Here is a 25,734-nt window from a genome sequence, read left to right as displayed (position 1 = left end):
TCTGTGAGGAAGAGAAAAACAGTGAGATTAGAACAAACAAACGGCTATATAACGGGAAAAGGCGTAGGAGTGAACAATTGAAGAATAAAAATAGACGAGAATGAGCTGGGACCAACGAGGTCCAACATTAACTGGGGATCCTGTGGAAAAAAGAACACATCATTATAAGAGCAACAAAATATCTTAAATTCCAGAGAAGGCGGGCTGTACTAGCCACAAAGTCACGGTGGAAATGCAGAAGAAGGGCCAGAAAATTCCATATCAGCCGGACCACAGGAATTGAGGAAACTGCGAAGTCGGAGAGGATCTTCAAAAGTCATAGTCTTGTTGTTATAAGTGACTTTAAATAAACAAGGGTGAAAAAGTCCATATTTGGCTCCAATGGATCTCAGTTCTGCTCTCATGTCAAGAAATGCTTTGCGACGAGAGGCAGTAGCTTTGGCGTAATCCTGGACAATAAACAAAGTGGAGTCCGACCATTTCAAATGAGGTATTGCTTTAGCTGCGAAAAGAACTTTCAGCAGATCTGTATACTCAAGAAAGTACATTATGACGCCTCTTGGTTTCGTCTCAGGAGAGGTACTGGAGGAAGCTCTTCCAAGCCTATGTGCGCGCTGTATGTTGAGAGAAGTGCCTTCAGGGAGATGCAGGAGCTTGGGCAAGAAGGATTTGAAGAAGGCAATGGCATCACTCCCCTCGCAACCTTCCTTCAGGCCGTAGAGACGAAGATTATTGCGTCTATTCCTATTTTCAAGGTCCTCCACTTGCTTCTGGAGGGTAGTGAGTCTCGCATCCATATGCACCGACTTGGTAGCAGCTTCCTGGAGAGTTGACACAGTCTTTTCCACAGCAGAAACTCTGGTGTCCATTAGCGACCAGTTGTCAGTCAAAATTTGAAGCTTTGAATTGGTCTCCTCCATATATGGGCGCAATGCTCGTATTTCCTCAAGGAGAAGCTCCATGGAGATATCAGATGGTGACTTCGGGGGAGACGGAGGATTGTGTTTCAATCTCTTAGGAGTAGTTTTCACTCCTGGCAGGTGGGGGGCGTCCATGTTAAGAGAAGATTCGCAGCTGGAGGAGCCCGCAGAGGCTTCTAATTGAGCCAACGCGGTAAATAGCTTTGAATTTTTAACAAAGTTGCGCTTGGGGGGTTTGCCAGGACCCTGCGCCATGTAGACTGCAATGATGAGGAAGCCCCAGGAGCGAATAGAATGGATAAGCACCACAGGAGTGAGGAAAAACCAACAAAGTCAGTTATAGGAGGAGGTGGTGTTAAGTCCAGGACGAGCCAAGAAGAATTGAAAAAGAAAAGTGCGCAGTCTAAGCAATACCAATTAAATAGCAGAGATGGTAGATGAATAGAGTGAGTAGAAATCGCAAAATGGCCGCCAAAACTGAGGAGAGAGCTGGAAATCGAGTATGATATAATGAGGATAAAGTCACCTTTCATTGTGGGGGCGGATCGCCGTCATCTCCTGCGATTTCGAGCCAGTTTGGAGAAGCACGCTCGCTGTTACAGGCAAAATGCGCGATGTGCGCGCTCTTCATGCAGGCGCCGGCAGAGGCAGCAAAATGGCGGTCGCGGCGGTGGTAGAGCCGCGACCGAAGCAGAATCGGAATTGCCGGGCTGAGAGGAAGAACCGGAGAGCAGCGAGGCACTGCTTACATGCCTGGGATATTCCGCTGCCGTTTGCAGTGCAGCATATCGTCAGAGGAAGGCTAGGGCTGCTGGAAGTCCTCGGTAGAAACGGAGCCTCACCCCGAGGCGTCCATCCGTCTTGGGCGCTTAGCCACGCCCCCCTGTTTTTATATTTCTTGATGGTGAGTGGTTCCCTGGACATACAGGGGTGTTCACAGCGTACCCACTGTTTGGGGTAGCCGGAGGAGACCCAAGGCCCCACCGGCTGTCCAGCTAGCACCTATCTTTATGTTCCGTTGGGAGACAGCCACTCTGAATTATGCTTCCACCTGGCAAGCAACATTTCTTTTTTTCCCGCTGGGTGGAGCATTCCAGTGCCCCCTGCTCGCATGTGTAAGTGCTGGGGAAAAAAGCTAATCATAACACCTTTCATGTCTCTGAAGATTGCGTCCCCAGGACAACCTACTTGCCACAGGCCCCATGGGAGGGAGTTCTCAAGTCCATTAAATGGCTCAGGGAGGGAAACACACACGCCCCTCTACCCAGTTTAATATATAAAAAATAAAATGCACCTGCTCATAGCCCTGGCCAGCACTGTGGGGATTTTAATGAAAAAGGGTGCTATGTTCTTCTATAAAATAAATTTTGGCACATGGGGTCCCTCTGAGACTCTAAAAAAAGAGCTAGGGGATCAGGTTATCCCTACTCTGCCACCTCATTTCCCTTTTTCTAAACATTTTCAGGACAGGGGACCAAGTGCCTGAGTCCTGTAATGGCAGTCACAACATTTCTTTCATGTTGTGGCTAGCCACTCAGAGCGTTCCCTCTGTGAAATCCCACCTCAACCAATCATAAGCATTGAGTTTTTGAATTTCAGCCCAACAATCCACATATCTAATCATTTTGAAATGTTCATTAGTATTTGAAAAATTAAGATTCAAAAACGTTGTATATTTTACTCCAGTATGATAAGATTAGATCTGCTTGGTTGTCAACACATCAGCAAAGATGTATGGGCAGCCATTTTAGGACTCAAGGACTCAGACTGCTGCCCTACATGAAAATAAAAATAACATAGAGGGGGCAGAGTAGAGAGACCATGCCCTTTAGGACTGGTAGGTCCCCGGGGGCCAAAAACCTGCATTTTCCTTTAATTAGTGCCACAGATCCGTGGGGTGGAACAGGGCTCCAGTGCAGCAATTCTTTTATTTTTTAGGTAGGGGGGCATGCGGGCCAGTAGGAAGTTATAGTTAGGTCCTAGTTTCCATAGACAAAGCCTTTTTGGTTTGCTAATAACTTTGAAGCCTTTGACGAACCTTCACTAATTTTCCTAAACAAGTGGCCTACTTTGTCTTGTTCTCCATGGAAACTTTTAGAGTGATCCTCCAAGGGTTGGAGCGAGAAAAAGATGGATCAAGAAAAAAATCCCATGCTGAGATCTGATTGGCTGCCACAAAATCAACCAAGAAGTGGTGTCCGCCATCTTAGGACTCGGTACTCAGTTCAGATCCCGATCCCTAAGAAAAAAGGCAAAAAAAAGATGTAGAGGGCTGAATAGGGATACCGCTTCATCCTTTGCTGTTGTCCTGAGGTTGGAGGCTGAAACCACGAGTCCCAGGGGGCGTTCTGGCAAGCCCACACCTGTGCCTGATTACCGCAGACCGGCGCCTACATATCACCTCACCGCTCCCGCTGGCGCGGGAGCCGCTTCATCCTTTGCTGTTGTCCTGAAGTTGGAGGCTGAAACTACGAGTCCCAGGGGGTGTGCTGGCAAGCCCACACCTGTGCCTGATTACCGCGGACCGGCACCTACATAGCGCCTCGCCGCTCCCGCTGGCGCGGGAGGCGCTTCATCCTTTGCTGTTGTCCTGAGGTTGGAGGCTGAAACTACGAGTCCCAGGGGGCGTGCTGGCAAGCCCACACCTGTGCCTGATTACCACGAACCGGCGCCTACATAGCGCCTCGCTGCTCCCGCTGGCGCGGGAGTCGCTTCATCCTTTGCTGTTGTCCTGAGGTTGGAGGCTGAAACTACGAGTCCCAGGGGGCGTGCTGGCAAGCCCACACCTGTGCCTGATTACCACGGACCGGCGCCTACATAGCACATCGTCACATCCGCTGCGCGGATTGCGCGCGGACGCGCGCCGGGCCCGTTTGAGCCCGTTCGAGAACGGCTCGAGGACAGGACGGGGCCACCCCATAACAATGTTCAGCCAAGGTTAGTTCTTATTTGGCACTCGGGGCCCCTCTCTGCTCTGCTCTATATCTTGTACCTGGGTAAACTGCTTCAAGAGGGTCATCTCATCGGAACTACATACCGAAGACAGACTAAATACATTGATAAAATGGCCTTAAAGGCAGCGAAGGGAGGGAAAATGACAAATACCGGCACTATGATGGGAACGCTAGATCAATTTATAATACGAACTTCGTCAATCCTGGCTCAGGAAATAGACCGCACTGGACTCTGCTTTTAATAAAAGGTCTTCTATAGGAAGGCTGGCTCAGGTGGTGTCCCCTAACCCCATTCCAGGTCTTGACGTCCCCCTAAGTGAAGGTGTTGGGGGGAACCACGGGGTTCATCTTGTACAAGTCCATTCTTCTCAAAGTGATCCTGATTGCCCGAGCATTACTCAGGGTAACACGTCTGCTGTGCAAACTGGTTCCCCTGAATGTAGCATGTTAGAAGGGGCGATCTCAGAGGGCTAGGTTGCGCTCACCCGACCACCCCAGGACCCACCTCTCCCACAGATATTGCCGAGTCTTATCGTGAGGTCCCCACCGGGGAGGACTTCGAGTCTAGGATCGTACACACTGAGCTCACACCACACTTATGAATGGACACCACACCGTAGGTATTCAGTATTAAGTTCTTTATAAAACAGTAAGAATAATCGGCACTCTTATGTACAAGCGTTCGAGGGATCGTAAAGTCTCTAGGAATTCGGGAAGAGGGAAGCGGGACAGTCTTAGCCTCTCGGCCAGTATGAAGCGTACCCTGCGCACAGCTCTCAATCCTCGAGCCGGGGGATACGGAAGATGATGGTCGTACTAGCTGCTTCACTCACGTCGAGTCGGCTCCGGTCGTGATGGTAGCGTCGATGGTCCAGCCGGACCAGAGTACTCCTCGAGCCGCGACAGCGTCAGCAGGGCTCGATCCGGAGAAGTTCTTGCAGAGCCGCGACGGCGTCAGCAGGGCTCAGATGGTTCAGTCAACCTCGAGCCGCAACAGCGTCAGCAGGGCACAGATGGTTCCGTCAAGCTCGAGCCGCGACGGCGTCAGCAGGGCTCAGATGGTTCAGTCAAGCTCGAGCCGCGACAGCGTTAGCAGGGCTCAGATGGTTCATTCAAGCTCGAGCCGCGACAGCGTCAGCAGGGCTCCGAGGTCTTTGAGAGGACGAGCCGCGACAGCCTCAGCAGGGCTCCGATGGTTCAGTTCCGGGTTCGAGAAGGAGCCGCAACAGCGTCAGCAGGGCTCAGCGATTCAAAAGGTTCAGTTTTCCTCAAGGTCAGCCGCGATCAGATCAGCAGGGCTTTCTTGTCCAGGATACAACTGCCCGCTAGTTGTGGTGCGGGCCTTGATATAGTCCATTGGCCCTTTGATGTCCGGACCCTCGCAGGTGGAGGTCTCATGCCTTGGGGGTTGGTCGTTGGCGAGGTCCGGCGGTTGGCACTTTGATCCTTTGAAGATGCGTCCGGGAATTCCCAGACGCCCAGCAGGTCTGGAGCCAGCACTCGGGGAGGCCAGAGGTGCAATCGAAACTCCCTGGCTTATCTCACTCGAGGAGTCCTTTACCCCCCAGCCGGGAGTGGCGCGCCTTGGAGTCTAAGTTTCACTGGGGGCCGGGGTCCTGCTAGGCCCAGGGAGTCAGGGGTTTCTGGGAAGGAAAATGGCTGCCGGCCTTGTGGGGCATGCATGTTCTGGCCGCTCGGAGCCGGGAGCGGGACGGGGCCTGCGGGGATGGTCGTGTATTACGGGGTTTGAGCGTACAGGGAGCAGGACGACCAGGGGACTCCGGGTGCAGGGCTACGCTAATGGGGTGCTGAGAAACGGGGGAAACCACGCCACGAGGCCAGGTCCAACACGCGTCCCCCCCAGCTGAAAGGCGGAGAGAACTACCCATCCTCTTGGGGGTTCTCTTCACTGAGGCAGAAGACTCGGGACAGGCCGTCTGCGTTGGCATGGTCAGCACCAGGCCGGTGCTCAACAGTGAAATCCATCCTCTGGAGGGAGATGGACCAGCGCAACAGTTTGGGGTTCTCCCCTCTCATTTGCATTAGCCACCGGAGGGGTCGGTGGTCGGTCTGGACCCGGAAGTGAGTACCGAACAGGTAGGGCCTCAGTTTCTTCAGGGCCCAAACCACCGCGAAGGCCTCCCACTCCATGGTGCTCCACCTTTGTTCTCGAGGGAGTAACCCCCGGCTAATGAATGCCACTGGCTGGTCTAGGCCTTGATCGTTCATCTGGGACAGGACTGCTCCGATGCCATGTTCGGACGCGTCCGTTTGGACCACGAACTCTCTGGAGTAGTCGGGGGCCTGTAGTACTGGGGCAGTGCACATGGCTTCTTTCAATGCTTCGAACGCCTTCTGGCAGGCGGGGGTTCAGCTGACTATCTTCGGCTGGTTTTTGGAGGTTAACTCCGTGAGGGGGACTACGATGCTGCCGTATCCTTTTATGAATCTTCGGTAGTACCCAGTGAGCCCTAGGAACGCCCGCACTTCCATCTGGGTCGTGGGGGCCCTCCCAGGCCATGATCGTATTGATCTTGGGCTGGAGGGGGGCTACGAGGCCGCTTCCGACCTGGTGCCCCAGGTAGACTATGGACCCTTGTCCGATCTGGCACTTGCTTGCCTTAATGGTGAGCCCGGCCCGCTGCAGGGCTGACAGCACCTCCCAGAGGTGTTGGAGGTGCTCGGACCAGTGGGAGCTGAACACCGCGATATCGTCTAGATACGCGGCGCTGAATTCCTCCAACCCAGCCAGTACCTGGTTAACCAGCCTCTGGAAGGTGGCGGGGGAGTTTTTCATCCCGAAGGGCATCACCCGGAAATGGTAGTGGCCATCCAGAGTGGAGAAGGCGGATCTCTCTCTGGCCCCCTCGGTGAGGGCGATCTGCCAGTATCTACTGGTCAGGTCTAACGTGCTGAGGAAGCGAGCAGCCCCTAGGCGGTCAATAAGCTCGTCTGCTCGGGGGATGGGATGTGCATTGGTTCTGGTGACTGAGTTAAGCCCGCGGTAGTCAATGCAGAACCTCAGCTCGGGAGCAGCACCAGGGGCGGCCGCCTTTGGAACCAGGACAATGGGGCTGGCCCATGGGCTGTCAGAGGCTTCGACCACCCCCAGGGCTAGCATTTTGGAGACTTCGGTCTTGATGCAGGCCGGGACTCTGTCAGGGACGCGGTAGGCTCTGTGCTGTACCGGAGGGCTGTCCCCGGTGTCCACGTCGTGGACGCACCAGCTGGTGACACCGGGGATGAGGGAGAAAAGGCTGGAGAATTGTCCCAGTAACTGGCGACAGTCCTCACGCTGCTCAGGGGTGAGGGAGGAGGAGAGACTCACTCCCTCTACGGAGCCATCTTTTTCTTTCGCACACAGGAGATCGGGGAGAGGCTCCGATTCCTCTTCCTCTCCATCGTCAGTGGCGAGGAGCAAACTCAACTCCGACCGTGCGAAGTGGGGTTTGAGGCGGTTTACATGGAGGACCCTCAAGGGGTTCCTGGGGGACTGCACATCGACGAGGTAGGTCACCTGGCTCTTGCGCTCCACCACCTGGAAGGGCCCTGTCCGCTTGTCTTGCAGGGCACAGGGCTCCACGGGGGCCATCACCCAGACCTGCTGTCCGGGCTGAAACTCGAACAGAGTGGCATTCTGATCATACCACCGTTTCATTTCCTCTTGACTGGCCTCGAGGTTTGCCTCGGCCAGTTCTCGGAACTTCCTAGTCTGGTTCCTGAGGGCCAGGATGTATCGAAACACATCCAGAGGGGGCTCGGGGGCCGCCGTTTCCCACCCTTCTTTGACCAGGCTGAGGGGCCCCCTGACGGGGTGCCCGTAGAGCAGTTCGAAGGGGCTAAACCCCAAGGATTTCTGGGGGACTTCACGGTACGCGAAGAGGAGACAGGGAAGGAGGACGTCCCACTTGCGCCTCAGGGGCTCTTCGAGACCCATGATCATTCCCTTGAGGGTCCGATTGAATCGCTCAACCAGACCGTTACCTTGGGGGTGATATGGGGTGGTGAACTTGTACATCACCCCACATTGTTGCCAGAGGGACTTCATGTACTTCGAGATGAAGTTTGTCCCTCGGTCGCTCACTACTTCTCGGGGGAATCCCACCCGGGAGAAGATCCCCATGAGGGCCCGCCCCACCACGGGGGCCGTCACCGTTCAGAGGGGATTGGCTTCGGGGTATCGGGTGGCATGGTCTACCAGGACGAGGATAAATCGGTGGCCTAAGGAGGTCCGGGGGTCGAGCGGCCCCACGATATCTATTCCCACCCGCTCAAAGGGGGTACTGACCACGGGGAAGGGTTGGAGGGGGGCCTTGCGCCTTCCGCCGCTCTTCCCGCTGGACTGACACGTGGGGCAGGACTTACAGTGGGCCTCCACATCGGAGCGCATGCCGGGCCAGTAAAAGTGCGTGACCAGGCTGTGATACATTTTGTCTTGTCCCAAGTGTCCCGCCAGGAGTACATCATGGGCGAGGTTCAGGAGGAAGCCGCGGCAGCGTAGGGGTACCACCAGCACTTGGGCTGACCCTAGCTCGGCCGACTTCTGTTCGCTGTACAAAAGGCCGTTTTCCCAATAGACAAAGTGGGAGCCGGACTGGTCACCGGCGGCCTGGGTGGCGGCCTGCTGCCGCGGCACAACCAAGGACGGGCAGGAGGTCTGTTCGAGGCAGAACTCTTCTCGGGACGGTCCTCCTTCTTGGCGCCACTGGGCCAACTCAGGAAGGTCGTCGAGGCTGGGGATTGGTTCGGCGTCCGGCCCGAGGGGACCTGCGTCGGAGACAAGGCTCTTCCCGGGGGACAGCTCGTGGGTTTCAGATGACCCCGGGACCTCGGGGTCCTCAGGGGCTGGCTGGGCGTTCTCAGGGATTACCCCCTCGGGGGTGGCCATTCGGGCGGTCATGGAACGGGTGCTCACACAGGCCCATTCGGGCAGGCCCACCATCTCCAGGTGGGTCCTTCCTTTTACCTGCTTCCACGGGGAGCTCTCCAGGTCGTTGCCGAGCAGGCAGTCCACGGGCATGTCGGTGCGGACCGCTACTCGTAACTCTCCGGAGACGCCCCCCCATTCGAACGGGACTTGAGCTATCCGGCAGGTGCGGACGGAGTTATCAGCGGCGATCACCCTGCAGGAGAAGTGGGGCACAATTTGGGCTTCGGTGACCAAGTGACACTTTACTGCAGTGATGCTGGCCCCTGTGTCTCGGAGGGCCCCTATGTGGTGGCCGTTGATGGTCACCTGCTGTCTGTACTTCTCAGTGTTGTCTGGGAGGGGGGCTCCGGGGACCATTTCCCTATCCCCCAGGGAGACTAAAATCATGGCTGCTGGGTCACCCCCCTCGAAATCCTCCCCCTCTTCTTCTTCTAGGGCTACAGAGGTTATTTGGTGCGCTGGGGGACCTGCAGCAGCGGTTTTCTTGAACAGAGGGCAGCGGGGGTCATTGGCATAATGCCCTGGTTGCTGGCAATGGAAGCAGGCTTGGCTGACTCGGGGCCCTGGCTTGGCTGGGGGGAACCCTGCTCGCGCTGAGGGAGGAGAGGTCCCGGACTGGTTCCTGGGGAGGCTTCGTGGGGACCCTACCTGGGACCCCCTTTGTCTACTCTGACCCCCCCCTCCCCTCTGGCGGGACGATCCTTGTTCATTTCGGCCATAGTCTCCCCCGGGACCCCGGGGGACACTGGTGCTCACCCAGCGATCTGCCTCGACGGCCAGTTTCCGGGGGTCAGCCAACTTACTGTCCAGGAGGTGCTGTCTCAGTTCCACAAAGCAATTCGTGGACAAATGTTCGTAGGCGATGAGATCAACCAGTCCCTCAAAGGTGGACACCTTGCTGGCCTTGTTCCACCCTTCCAAGGCCCGGCTGTAGAAATTCACATATTCTACCCATGTGGTGCCGGGGATCTTTTTGCAGTCTCTTAACCGTTGCCGGTACATTTCTGGGGTGAGCCTGTACCTTGTGAGGAGGGCCTCTTTCATGTGGCTGTAGGAGGTTTGTTCGGAGAACGGAAGATCGAGCAGGGTGTCTCTCCCCTCGCTCAGGAATCGACCCCACAGCCCGGCTCCCCAATCCGTCCGCGGAACTCGGTGGGAGGTCATGGTGAGCTCGTAGGCCTTGAACCATCGCTGGATGTCATCGTTCTTGTAATACTCCTTTACCACATCCTTGGGGATGTGGACTTTGGGTTCTACTGGGGGAATGGCCTCTCGGGTCCCCGATGTTCTGTTGTCGTCGCTCCGGGCCTTCAGTTCGATCTCCTTCAGACCGCGCTCGTGCTCCAGCTGGAGTGTTTTTCCTTTGTGTTCTCTCTGGAGTTTCTTCTCCTCCAGTTCTCCTTGCAGTCGTAACTGCTTGATGGCTGGCTTCTTTTCAGCCAACTTGAGCTCTCCTTCTATCTTCAGGCGCGCTAGTTCTAGCTCGTGGTTTTGGTTGCGCTCTCGGTCGGTCATCTCTTCTGGTAACAGACCTCTCTCCGTGCTGGGACTCCGCATCGGGGACTCTGCTCTCGCACCCTCTCGGTCACGAGTTTCGGTCAGTGGCCCTCCCTCTCCACCATCTTCTGTTGGCGGGGGAAGATGGGCTCCGGCCTCTACCCATGCTGTCAGGGCTTTTTGAAAGTCTTCCTTGGTGCTTAACCCAGTTGTAGTGATCTGGAGATCTTTGCAGAACTGCTTCAGCTCTCGGTGCGTATACTCTTCCAGACGCTCCATCTGGAAGGTGGTCTTGTCGTTCGTTAGGAAGAGACTCATGGTTGTTCTTCGTTCGGGTAGTGTGTCAGTACTGTACAATCCCTAGACGTAGGTTCTTATCGCGACGCTGCCAACAATGTTAGAAGGGACGATCTCAGAGGGCCAGGTTGTGCTCAACCGACCACCCCAGGACCCACCTCTCCCACAGATATTGCCGAGTCTTATCGTGAGGTCCCCACCGGGGAGGACTTTGAGTCTAGGATCGTACACACTGAGCTCACACCACACTTATGAACGGACACCACACTGTAGGTATTCAGTATTAAGTTCTTTATAAAACAGTAAGAATAATCGGCACTCTTATGTACAAGCGATCGAGGGATCGTAAAGTCTCTAGGAATTCGGGAAGAGGGAAGCGGGACAGTCTTAGCCTCTCGGCCAGTACGAAGCGTACCCTGCGCACAGCTCTCAATCCTCGAGCCGGGGGATACGGAAGATGATGGTCGTACTAGCTGCTTCACTCACGTCAAGTCGGCTCCGTTCGTGATGGTAGCGTAGATGGTCCAGCCAGACCAGAGTACTCCTCGAGCCGCGACAGCGTCAGCAGGGCTCGATCGGAGAAGTTCTTGCAGAGCCGCGACGGCGTCGGCAGGGCTCAGATGGTTCAGTCAAGCTCGAGCCGCGACAGCGTCAGCAGGGCTCAGATGGTTCCATCAAGCTCGAGCCGCGACGGCGTCAGCAGGGCTCAGATGGTTCAGTCAAGCTCGAGCCGCGACAGCGTCAGCAGGGCTCAGATTGTTCAGTCAAGCTCGAGCCGCGACAGCGTCAGCGGGGCTCCGAGGTCTTTGAGAGGACGAGCCGCTACAGCGTCAGCAGGGCTCCGATGGTTCAGTTCCGGGTTCGAGAAGGAGCCGCGACAGCGTCAGCAGGGCTCAGCGATTCCAAAGGTTCAGTTCTCCTTAAGGTCAGCCGCGATCAGATCAGCAGGGCTTTCTTGTCCAGGATACAACTGCCCGCTAGTTGTGGCGCGGGCCTTGATATAGTACATTGGCCCTTTGATTTTCGGACCCTCGCAGGCGGAGGTCTCATGCCTTGGGGGCTGGTCGTTGGCGAGGTCCGGCGGTTGGCTCTTTGATCCTTTGAAGATGCGTCCGGGAATTCCCAGACGCCCAGCAGGTCTGGAGCCAGCACTCGGGGAGGCCAGAGGTGCAATCGAAACTCCCTGGCTTATCTCACTCGAGGAGTCCTTTACCCCCCAGCCGGGAGTGGCGCGCCTTGGAGTCTAAGTTTCGCTGGGGGCCGGGGTCCTGCTAGGCCCAGGAAGTCAGGGGTTTCTGGGAAGGAAAATGGCTGCCGGCCTTGTGGGGCATGCATGTTCTGGCCGCTCGGAGCCGGGAGCGGGACGGGGCCTGCGGGGCTGGTCGTGTATTACGGGGTTTGGGCGTACAGGGAGCAGGACGACCAGGGGACTCCGGGTGCAGGGCTACGCTAATGGGGTGCTGAGGAACGGGGGGAACCACGCCACGAGGCCAGGTCCAACACTGTCTGACCCCCGGGAGAGTACTGTAAGGGCCCGACCCACACATGGTGCAAAATCTGGGCAACCAATACCGTTTACCAAAAGGAAACGTGCGGGTGCAGCCCATAAGGGCAGAAAAGCTAAAGTTAAGAAGCTGAATGCCTGCGTAGAAGTTGCTGGGGCAACATTAACTTAATTTAATAACAGCATAGAGGATGTAACCCCCATGGCTGTTGCGGTGGATCCAGTGACGCCACCTAGGACGGACTCTCCATTGGAATGGTGTCAGGACATGTGGGACAAACTGGAGCAGCTTTTCTATAGGTCCTGCATCCCCATCTATAACAGACTGGACACTATAGAAAAGAGACTGACCACTCTAGAATCTACAAGGGCCAAGGTTAAGACAATAGCAGGCCAGGGTTTGTGGACGGGCCAGGAAGTGGGAATTGTGTTGCAAGTGATCCTGAGGTCAGACCAAGTCCAAACCTCCCTACTCAGTTAGTGAAGGATGCAGCGCCCAATAGTAATTCCGCCACGTCTGCTAGTGATCCTATCCCTCAGACTAGCATTTGTGGTGGTAATGGAGTCCGGTCACCGGGTGGTAAGGGAGATGGGGTGGGAGGTTTGAATTCTGGGACCCATCACCGAGGCTGCAGCAATAGGGCATCTAACGACACTCCCTTAGATTGTCTACCATGTTTAGACCTCCCCCTGGCTTCCGCACCATACGTGTCAATTTTAACGGGGGTTCCTCCACTGAGACCAGGCGAACGTGAAAACTATGCAGAATTGAAGAACAAGTGCATTCACTGGCTCAATGTGAATCGGTCTTTACCCCCCAGAGTGTCTGCTGAAATCCTATTTGTAAGAAGGGTGGATTGGGTCGGGCCTAGACGCAAAACTACCATGGGCGACAGTGTTATTATCAACTTCAGGGACACCAGAGCTGTAGATTACATATGTGATTGGGAACATCAAGGTACGGATTGCCTTATTAAAGTACTCCCTTTAAAACATTTTTATCCAGCTAACTATCTGGGTCATTCGAATGCCCAGGCAGGAAGGAGTGGGTTAGCACAAAGGCCAAGGGGAGGTCTCGGTATAGGTACAGGGAACAGGTACGATGTATTATCGGGCCTAGAAGAGTGTGATTGACATCAAATCACCCCTAGCCATCACATTCCCGTATGTGCCCCGCATGTTGATATCCCCCATAACTCTGGTTGTAGATTGGATGATTTGGCACGCGGTGAATTTAGTCCAACCGATTCGCCCCATGGCAGAGCTATATCCTGTACAGAGAATGCAGGTAAAGTCCCTGTTGTTGGCAGCGTTTTAGCTACTGGTGGAAATGGTGATCTGTTACCCAGCATGGGACTAGATAGGAGTCTTGGCCCGCCCTCTACTCAGGTTGGTTGTCCTTTAATATCGATCCCTGCACTCAAAGGTCCAATACTGTATCACTTTTATCCTGGAACATCGCAGGGATGGATTCTAAACTAGCACTTCATGAATGGTCCAACTTCATAGAGACACACGATATATGTCTCTTCCAAGAGACATGGGCGGTAGAGCCCGTGTTTCGTCCAGGGTATCTCTCTTTTCAGGTCCCAGCGGTAAAACAACCAAAGGGCCGACTGGTGAGGGGGTCTGGTTATTTGGGTTCGGCAGGCTGGTGTAAAGTATTCCAAATACCCACAAATAACATTGACATCCTCGCAATAAGAATTATCTCAGAGCAGGGTCCTAGAATGCATATTTATAACGTTTACGCAAGAGGCCTCACTGGTGGGCGACGTTCGGAAGTAGTAGCAGCCATGGAGAGATTGCTGGATGATATGCCGTTTAACACTGATCCGATAGTCGTGGGAGATTTCAAAACCACGTTTGAACCACTTGGGCTTTTGGATCAGTGTTTTATGGAAGAAGAAGATGTAAAATGGGGTATACCTATCTTTGAAATTGAGCCAATAAAAAAATGGACAGAGGCGGCCATTCAAATGAAGGGTATGTGCATAGGTTACCAGATGAGGGCGGCAAATGGGCGCACACTGTCCGACAGGATGGGGATTGATACCTTTAACAACGGCCACAGGTCTAGCCGTATCGATTATGTGCTAGAGAGTTTATCACTGTGGCAGTTCCTTAAGAATATGGTTGTTACCACTCGAGTCGAAAGCGACCACAACCCACTTATTGTTACAATGGCTGGGTTGTTAGGTGAAGCCTTACCCAGTAGGGAAGAGGCAGTGGCCAGTGATCTGGTAGTGTCTAATGATATGCGCCATTTGAAATGGAGTAACGTAATAGAACACCCGGAAACACTGCTAGCCTTGAATAATGAGGTAGATAGGGTGTTAGATGTCTGGGGAACTAGTAAGGGAAGCCAGACCCCGATGCCCCAAATAACCGAGATGCACACCATGCTTTTTGACCGGTTAAAGCTATTCTTCTGTAAACCTGCCGTTATCAAGGTAGGCAGGAACAAAAAATCTGAAGGGTGGTTTAATGAGAAATGTCAGCATTCACTGAGGGCACTGGGGGTAGCCTTAGGTTCTGGGGACTCAGCTAGAGTAAGACTGGCGCGGGATTCCTATAGAAAAGCAGTCAAGGAAGCAAAAAAACTTTGGGATCAGGCTAGATGGCGGGAGCTCAAGGAAGCGTGCGAGTCCCAGAACTCTAAATTATTTTGGAGTAAGTACAAATGGGACAGGGGGGGAGCCCAGAACCCCCGCAGAATAATGTCGCCCATCACTTATGGGTTGAATACTTTAAACCCCAGTATGCTTGCCTTGATGATGAGAGGAATATTGATCCGTTTGATCACACTTTTTTTACTAGTGGGATATTTCCACTAGAGTATGTGGATAGGGCATTAGATACAATTACACAAGGACGTGCCCCTGGGATTGATAGTATCCCCGCAGATGTTTTTTTAAACTATAAGTCATCATGGCGTTTGTATATAAGACATTTAGCAAATGCAATTGCTTGTGGTGCCCCAATCCCACCTTCATGGAAAGGGACGGAGATAATTCCAGTATTCAAGAAGGGCGACAAATCCGAGGCAGCAAATTATAGGCCAATTAGCCTTATAGATTCTATTCAAAAGATTGTGGGTGGACTGATTTTACAAAAGCTTTAGTCATGGATAGAAGATGAGCTAATTCTAACCTCATTGCAGGCGGGTTTCCGATCCTTACTAGCACAATAGACCAGGTCTTTCGCTTTATTAATATCTACTGGAAAACAGTTGTTCTGGGGAAAGGGGCCTATTATGCGGTATTAGTGGACCTGAAGGCAGCCTTCGACCTGGTACCGCGCTGCAGGCTGTGGTGTGTCTTGAGTGAGATGGGGATGGCTCCTGAACTGCTTTCCCTGATCGTCTGCCTACATGAGGATAACCATGCACGGGTCCGGTGGGGGCCCAAGGGCGAGGTTACCGAGCCATTTGCCATGAGCAGAGGAGTGCGCCAGGGATGCGTGCTAGCACCTACCCTGTTCTCGTTCTTCGTAAACGGGGTGGCCGATTTCCTCGCAGCGGCCCCTTCGGACGCCCCTACACTGGCGAATGATTATATACCCATCCTCATGTTCGCGGACGACACCCTCATCATCTCCAAAACACCTTGTGGCCTGCAAAAAGCCCTGCAAAAAGCCCTTCGTAGGTTTGAGGACTTCTGTTCCATTCGGGGTTTAGTAATCAACACGGCAAAGACAAAGTTCATGTCCTTCAATGAACATAGATCATTCCGAGGGAAGGTATACCTGAATAATGCTCCGCTTGAAAAAGTCGATGCCTTCACCTACCTGGGAGTCACGCTACAGGCAGATATGAGGTGGACACACCAAATTGAAGTGACAACATTAAAGCACAAACAACGGTCGGGTATCCATGCATCTAAATTTAAATCCTCCCACTCTAAATCGATCAGCCCACTATTGGAGATCTATGGGATGAAGGTTTTAAGTTCCTCTCTGTATGGAGCCGAACCATGGAGGTTCACAAACTCAAACCCTCTAATTAGAGCTGAAAATTCATTTTTGTGAAAGGTCACCAGCACCCCAAAAAGTACACCTGTGTGTCCACTACTGTTAGATCTGGGCAGGAAAGCAGTAACGGATCAAGCAAAACTTCGCCCTCTTCTATATTGTTGAAGACTGTGGTGCCCGGCCATTATGCCAAGAGTCTCAAAGATGTAATGGATGCAGACCGCTTCCATAAGATCAACTGGTTGAGAGAGATAAGGTCGCTGTTGGAGAACCTAGGCTTGAGCGAACTGTGGGACGACCCCCTTAATGCTGCTTTTCCTTCCAAGAAGGTTCTGAAGGAGATGTATTGGAATATGATCATGGTTATGGTATGTTCCAGTGGATCAGCAAAGCATTTAACAGGCATATTTCTAGAATTTAAGCCTAGGCACGCTTTAGAATAGTATTGGGATGCCACTGAGAAACCCTTTGATAGGAAATTGTATTTCCAGTTGAGGGCCGGTACCCTACCTGTCAGGGCATTTACTAGTAAATGGGTAGGGGCAACTGAGAATACATGCCTAAGGTGTCCTGATAGACAAGAAACGATCAGTCATCTGTTGTTTTTCTGCCCATTATACAATAAACCCCGGTTTACGTGGGTTATACCCATTTGCAGGATATTAGGCTTTAGAAGGCATGAAGAGGTGTTGAGAGTCCTTTCTAATGATCCAACCCTACCTATAGCAATCGCAATGGCCAAGTTTTTGGGCTGGGCCTGGTCTATCCGATCTAGGGTGTTTTCTGAGGCTTAACCAAATGTACACCTCTAATGTTACCCTGAATACATGCAATGATTTGAAGTTATGAAATGCTGCTGGTGGCTCAATATCGATTTTTTTGGTCCTGCATATTTTAATCTTTTTAGATACATCTTATTCGTCAGTTATCAAGTGTTTAATAACTTCTTAAACATGCTTTTAGATTTGGATTATTTATGTTTTTAATGTGTATGTTGTAATGTTTATGTTGTGCTTTTATGACATATCTGTCGAATAAAGCTAATTTGATTTGATTTGATACCCTGACTTCTTAGACCTGCTGGTAGGGTCCCAGAGAGAACTCTTCTGGGGCCAAAATGTGTGGGCTCCATGCTTATTTCCTTAAAACCCCTGGGGAGGGCCAGGGCCCAGCAGCATGATGCATGTTGTTTATTTGGGAAGGGGGCACGTGGCCCCACTCCAAACCTCCCAGAGGTCCGAGGGACCTCGACCCCTGGGGCCAAGGTAAAAAAAACAAGGAAGAGGCACATAGTCTCCTTCCCCAAGCCTTATAAAGGTCCCAGGGACCCCATCTCCCAGGGTGTCAAACTTAATAAAATGAAGGGAGAGCCATGCGGCTGCCCTCCCTGAGTCTTTTAAGGCACTTCAGACCCCATTACACGGGCCAGCTCAGTGACTGTGTCTCGGGGAGCTCCCCCCCGGAACACAGTAGGTTCCCGGCCCACACTACAGCGAGTAAGGAAACATATTTTTGCTCTTGTTTGGGGGACCATTATTAAATATCCCACCAAACAGGAGCAATCATGGGAGTCTACCACCAGCTGGCAGAAAATGTAAAAAGGCTCCTGCTGGCTGTGACCAGACTTGTGTGCTGTTTCACTGCCTGCCCTACTGCAGGCAGGTAAACAGAACCAATATTGCTCTCCTCTAGAGGGAGCAAGCATAGGTGGTGGCACCTTCAGGGCGGGAGCTAGGCCGGCTCCAGCACCATGCAGGGAGCCTGCTGGTCCCACGGTGCCCTTAGGCTTTCCCCGTGGTCCCCCACATGTTGGTTGGTGAGAACCCATCTATTATAAAGAGAGGCTCCGGAGGATATGATCCCCGGAGCCCCGAAATGCTCGGGGAGGGTGCCAGCATAGCCCCCTTCCCTTTGTAATGAAATACTGCTCTGAAGGTTGGACCAAGGTCTGAGAAGGCTCTGAGAGGAGGCCAGGAAGGCCCCTTCCCCTTTTTCTTGCATTTGTTCCTCGGGGATGGGATCCCCAGAGCCAAATGAGGCTCAGGGAGGGGGATCCTGCTCCTTCGCCCTTATTTAATTGAATATGTCCCCATGGGAAGGGGTTGTAGACTGGGGGAGGGGTTCATGCAGCCCCTTCACATTTTTGTTGAATTTGACCCTAGGAAATGGGGTCCCTGGTACCTAATTTGGCTTGGGTAGTGCCCCCTGCCCTTTTGTAAATGAATTTGGCTTTGGGGAATGGTGTTCCTTAGACTAATAAGGCTCAGGGACAGGGCCACAGGTCACCGCCCCTTTTATCATTGGATTTAGCCCATGGGGTTGGGGAACTCGGGCCTAATGAGGCTCGGGGGAGAGTCATATGACTTCTCTCCCCTTTTTAATGGAATTCAGCCATGAGGATCAGGTCTCGGGACATATTAATGCTTGGGGAGGAGGCTGCATGTCCTCTCCCTTAATATATGTCTTTTGGCCCCGGGGATGAGGTCTCCAGGGCTCCAAGACAACTCTTTGATGTGCATAGCTTGGCTTGGAGTTGACAGACTGTGGGAGAGGTAGGCTGCATTCGGGTGGGCTGGTCACAGGGCCTAGCTGCAGGCCAGGTCCTCTGGCCAACTCCTGCTGTGCACAGCCAAAGGCCATACGTAGCATGGGGTTGCTGCCTGAGGGGTATAGTTTCCTCGTGCTATAAGGTAACTATAACTCATGCCATCCCCATGCACTGCTAAGTATCTACATATTACATCACTCACAATATCTTCCATGACTTCAGTGATAATATCACAGCAACATTTGCAATGAAATTATTGATGAGGAAACTGTGCATGGCAGGGGTGCGAGTTAAGGCAACTTAGGGCACCAGTTTTAGTTACTTGAGATTACGATAGCTATAACTGGTTAATTTCTGAGGTTTTTAAAGTTTAAATATGACATTGTTACTGTACCTTTTACCTAACTATAAAGTTACTATGACCTTTGTTTGTTTCATTTAATATATATAACTATTTATATATGAGTTCATTGTTTACAACTTATTCCCATAATTTTTGCGATTTTGCACAAATAACTTATACCTAAACAAATTATGTAAAGGTATTTGGTTGTTGCTATGAAACAAGAAGTTTAAAAAAAAAAAAAGAACTCACATAGAGGGCTCTTTTAAATACTTTTTTATCATATTTAATGCATATTTAATTATGAGATGGTTGATAATATTTGTTTATTAGCTTTCATTATTTATAGCCAACAACCATGGGACTATCAATGTACTCGAGTTTTCATTATGGAATCAATTACAGTATGTTTTTCATGTTTATGCTTATTGCATGATTCACATTGCACTGTCACTTTAAATGGGAGGCACTCCTCATGTGCGTCATGTGAGCAAGGGCACTGTGTTGCCCGAAACGCGTCATGGCGGTGGTGCAGGGCGGTATTTTCACCAAATAAAGTATTGCACCGAATCTTGGGACTGCGTCCATCTGTTTTGGCAAAGAAAAACAATAAACAGAACTCTTAGCATATATATATATATTCACTGAAAAAAACATAGGTTTCACACCAGTTATAGTTAGGAATTAGCATTTAAAAAACCTATTAAATTCACTGAAAAAACCATAGGTTTCACACCAGTTATAGTTAGCTGGAAATTTTACTCGCATAAAACCATTGAAATTCCCACGTTATAGTTAGTTGGACTCACTATAACTTGCGCGTGCAATGCACTGCTGATGATGTCACATATTACATCACTCATGACATGGTCAGTGACATCACTCAGGACATCACTGATGATGTCTCAAATGACATCACTGATAGACCTCCTATCAGCATAAAATAACCTTTGACACACACATTCAAAAATAGAAACTAAAATTTTCTTAAAAAAGGAGAAACCAATACCAATTACAACAACTTATTAGGTAATTCCAACATCTACATACACATCCACTCATTCACCAACAGTTATATATAGTTACTCATGCATGTACTTACTCATCATATGTACTCATACACCTATACATCCTGTTACACACTAATACTCATCCATATAGTTACTCACACACAAATTCACACATGCAAATAAACTATCAAAAAACCATTTACTTGATTATACTGCTATATACACACCACTACACATACTTCTACAGAAACGGAAACATAGTTACTCTCTTAAACAATCAATTATAAAAACACATACTCACTAACCCACCCATACAAACAATCATCCACCCATACAGTCTTGCACACATGCTGTCTTCAAAATACATACAAATAGTGAGTCACTCATTCATGCATCTGTGCTCTAAGTAATATCCCCCACCGAACCATACAGACACTGATACTGATACTCAAAAAAACAACTAATAACCCATATACACACTCATGTAGCTACTCACCAACCCATACAGCCACTTATACACAAAGTGAGACACAGATACAGATATTTAAATATTTAAACATTACTCGCTAATATATGTATTCACTAAGATACATTTAATAAGTCAGTTAACCAATCAATTTTAAACAAAAAAAACATCCATTTAGACATTTATTTACCCATTTATTCTTCCATCAACCTTTAGATATACATATATAAAAAATATTTATTTTTCAGAAAGATACACATTCACTGGATGATGTCATCAGTGATGTCATTTGAGATGTCATCAGTGATGTCATGAGTGATGTCACTGACCATGCCATGAGTGATGTAATATAGTGAGTCCAACTAACTATAACGTGGGAATTTCAATGGTTTTATGCGAGTAAAATTTCCACCTAACTATAACTGGTGTGAAACCTATGGTTTTTTCAGTGAATTTAATAGGTATTTTAAATGCTAATTCCTAACTATAACTGGTGTGAAACCTATGGTTTTTTCAGTGAATATATATATATATATATATATATATATATATATATATATATATATATATATATATATATATATATATATATATATATATATATCCCAAGAAAAGCTCCATTTTACCAGGGGCCCCCAACCCTGCAGGGCGGGCTCTGTAGGCAGGAACGGAGAATCCTGCTGCTGTAGGTTTGTACCAAGAAAATGCAGAGCCCAACTTCGACTTCTTTTCAAGCCTGACATTTATTCGTCTGCATAACAGCATTTAAAACCACTCATTTTCCTTACGCGTTTCAGCGTTTGCCGCCTTGATCACAGGTGAGTGTCATTAAGTCCTAGTGGTGACATGGCCATGAGAACAACTACAGGCCCCATGATGCACCAACATCCTTCCATGGTATGACAAGGTAAAATATTTCATTCAGCTTGATAGCGTTTTTTGCTTGCCAAATGTCATGAAAAGAAATGTCATTCTATATATATATATATATATGTATATATATATATATAAAAAATTTCTATGGCAAAATGAAACCCCTCATTTTGTTCCTTTTCAAATTAAATGTATTAAGTATTACCACTTTATTCCAATCAAGATGACTTCAGGTGTGCCACACTTTTGTCATAAGTAAGACTGTTAGCGTTCTAGTTGTTCTTTAGAACACGCTGGGACATTCTGTCATTGGGCTATAGTTGGGCTACATCTGGCTGATATTTGGGCTACATTTGTTTTGTCTCTGGTGGCCATCTTTGGGCTACATTGGGCTACATTGGGCTACATTTGGGCTCTAACATATATATAGCCCAATGTAGCCCAATATATATTTTTCAAAGTTAATTTTCGTAACAACCACTGGAGCATATATCTTGAGACATAGCAAAGGCACATCGGGGTACCAGTCCCTACAATTTTGCCAAGTTTGGTGGAAATCCATTCAGCCGTTCGGGCTAAAAGTGAGTCCAACCGCCCTATGGAAATTAACATCGGGAAAACACGTTTTGGGACCCCCCTTTTATCTCGGCCCCCACTTGACGGATCCCCCCGAAACTTTCAGGGAAGGAGCGGAGCGCAGCGAGGCAAAGTTAAGGAAAATTACAGGCAGATCCCTCATTCTGCGTCAAAGTTATTCCCAATAGAATGTTGCGGATTTCCTATGGAAAACGATCCTAACTATAACTACCTACTGGCGACCGCCAGCCAGTAGGTAGTTATAGTTAGGATTGTTTTCTATAGGAAATCCGCAACATTCTATTGGGATTAACTTTGGCGCTGGTTGAGGAATCTGCCTGTAATTTTCCTTAAATTTGCCTCGCTGCGCTCTGCTCCTTCCCTGAGAGTTTGGGGGGGATTCGTCAAGCGGGGGCCGAGATAAAAGGGGGGTCCCAAAATGTGTTTTCCCCATGTTAATTTCCATAGGGCGGTTGGACTCACTTTTAGCCCAAACGGCTGAATGGATTTCCACAAAACTTGGCAAAATTGTAGGGACTGGTAGCCCGATGTGCCTTTGCTATGTCTCAAGATATGTGCTCCAGTGGATTTTGAGTAATTTACGTTCAAAAAAATATATATATCTGGGCGGAGCCTAACCACACATATTATCTGATTGGCTGTCAGCACTTCATCCAAGAAGTGTTGGCAGCCATCTTGGGACCAAAATACATGATAGCACCTCATTAAAAAGCATTGTAGTTAATAGAGGGTTTTAGGACTTTAGATACATTATAAATCATTTGTTGATGGTACCATACTCATTTTAGGAATTGTGGTGTGTTCTAAGGTGATTTTACCATGTGAAAAAGCCTTCTGCTGTGATATCATGAATCATGTTTGAAAGAAAACTAATATCTCATGATTTTCCCACAGTGGTTTGGAAGGGGATCTATAAGCTAAACTGAAAGCATATTTCCTGTAAATTCACATTATATTTCTCAGTCATGTGAGAATGAAGTCTGACATTCTCAGTAAAACATGTACATCCAACAAGGACAGAGACTGTCAGTTGATTCCTTTGTGTTCTACTGCAGCCTCCTAGAGTGTTCTAAAGAACAACTAGAGCGCTAACAGTCCTACTTATTACAAAGGTATAGCACACCTGAAGCCATCGTGATGGGAATAAAGTGGTAACTCTTAAAACATTTAATTTAAAAAAGAACAAAATGAGGGGGTATATTATGCCATAGAAAGTATTATTAGTGCTTCAGAAAGAAAAATTAGGGCACATTTTGAGTGACTTCTCAAATCCTCTTCTATTTCATTAAAAAATTCTGACATGCAGTCTCCCAAGATGGCCACCAGAGACAAAAGAGCCCAAATGTAGCCCAAATATCACCCAGATGTAGCCCAAGTATAGCCCAATGACAGAATGTCCCAGAGTGTTCTAAAGAACAACTAGAGCGCTAACAGTCCTACTTATTACAAAGGTATGGCACACCTGAAGCCATCTTGATTGGAATAAAGTGGTAACTCTTAAAACATTTAATTTAAAAAGGAACAAAATGAGGGGGTATATTTTGCCATAGAAAGTATGATTAGTGCTGCAGAAAGAAAAATTAGGGCACATTTTGAGTGACTTCTCAAATCCTCTTCAATTTCATTAAAAAATTCTGACATACAGTCTCCCAAGATGGCCACCAGAGACAAAAGAGCCTAAATGTAGCCCAAATATCACCCAGATGTAGCCCAAGTATAGCCCAATGACAGAATGTCCCAGAGTGTTCTAAAGAACAACTAGAGCGCTAACAGTCTTACTTATGACAAAAGTATGGCACACCAGAAGCCATCTTGATTGGAATGAAGTGGTAAGTCTGAAAACATTTAATTTAAAAAGGAACAAAATGAGGGGGTTCATTTTGCCATAGAAAGTATGATTAGTGCTTCAGAGAGAAAAAGTAGGGATCATTTTGAGTGAATTCTCAAATCCTCTTCTATTTCATTAAAACAATTCTGACATGCAGACTGAAACATGCACTTTGAATACCAGCAGCAGACTTCCCTGGTGAGCAGTAGCTTTACTACAGTGATCTAATGAGCAACTAGAGTGCTAACATTCAGAATTTATGGCAAATGTGTGACACATCTGAATGCCTTCTTGATGGAACCAAAGTAAACAAGCATTGAAAATGCAATAGATCTCGCCCTCGTTTAAGTTAAAGCCATTCTGTTTGTAATGAGGTGGCTTTTTAGCTTTGCTTTTATTAGTGTTTTTTAAACTTTCATGTAAATAACATGCATCTGTATGCATATATGTATATGTATGCATGCATTTATATTTGTATTTATATAGATATACAGATTATATATGTTTATATATGTATGTATATATTACCTACTGGCGGTCGCCAGTAGGTATATATAGTTAGGATTTTTTCCCTATGGGATTTTTGAAAATTCTATGTCTAATAACTTTGGCGTTTGTGGACGGAATTGGCTGAAATTTTCTGGAAAATGGAACATTTTGTTTCTGAGCAGCCCCTGGAAATTTGGGGGGGGTTTGTCAAGGGGGGGCCGAGAAAAAAGGGGGGGTCCCAAAACGTGTTTTTAACATTGAGTTTTCCATAGGGCGGTTGGCCTCACTTTTAGCCAGAACGGCTGAATGGATTTCCACGAAACTTGGCAAAATTGTAGGGACTGGTAGCCCGATGTGCCTTTGCTAGGTCTCAATATATGTGCTTCAGTGGATTTTGAGAAATTAACGTTTAAAAAAAGATATATATCTGTAAGCGCGCTCTGGGCAGCGCTCCGGTTCGCGGACTTTACGCGTAACGGAACTTCGCGAAGCGAAGCTGATTGGCTCTCCGGTGTCTGTCAACATTCTAAACAGTCCGGAGCGGCCGCCATCTTGTCTCTCGGTAGGATCGAGAGACAAGAGGAGGCCAAAACAAAGGGGGAAATGACCATAAGGGGGCATAGTAGATCCTCCCTGACCCCCTAGGTTTAATGTGGAGGCTTTAAAAGGGCCCCGCGGGGCAAAAAAAAAAATTAAAAAAATGTTTTTGTTTTTTTTGCGTGGGTAGCGCCCGGTTCGCGAACCGGGAAGCGTTCTGGGCAGCGTACTATAAGGAAAAAAGAATGATAGACTTTTCAAATACTGTATGTTAATTGATTGTTGGTTTTGTTGATTATTTTTTAATTTTTTTATTTTTTAAGCAATTATTTATTATTGTGATTGTGTTTGAAAATGTAATAACATTTCTAACATTTAACTAGTTTATGAATTACATATAAAAATGATTAAAGACTCAAACAATTTTTTAATATTACATACAATTTTATTTTTCGGATTGTTTTTCAAAATTTAATAGAACGTCTAGCATTTGACTGTCCGATATGTCCTCTTGTTGGGTGAACATAAGTTCCCACATTTGACCGTCATCATAATGAAGTAAATGATCCACAGATTCTACACATTGAACTAATTCATGGTCCCGTGATTCATCCATGAAATCTGAGTCATCATTGTCCTCAATATCTTTTTCTGTGTTGTTCTCCAGAACAATTTCGAAGGAAACATTCTGCTCACCTTCCATTTTATTGCTGTAATTTGCATAAAAAATAAATATATCAGTAGAGATAGGGCACTGTTGGGTTTAAGTTCAGACAGGTACTTGTGAGTTTATAACAGAGAAGTAATCTATGGGCACTGTATGGTTTCAGGCGTGAAGTAGTACTATTAAAAAGTGCCTGTGAAGAAGCCTAAGTAAATTCATAATTATACCACAGAAACCTAAATCAATCCATAATTATAATAAAGAAGCCTTTCTCAATGTCTAACTCTTACAGAGGGATAGTATAT

Source organism: Lissotriton helveticus, chromosome 10, assembly GCF_964261635.1.
Source record: "Lissotriton helveticus chromosome 10, aLisHel1.1, whole genome shotgun sequence".
Taxonomy (NCBI): domain Eukaryota; kingdom Metazoa; phylum Chordata; class Amphibia; order Caudata; family Salamandridae; genus Lissotriton; species Lissotriton helveticus.
The sequence above is the reverse complement of the archived record's forward strand: the minus strand, read 5'-3'. Positions refer to the sequence as shown.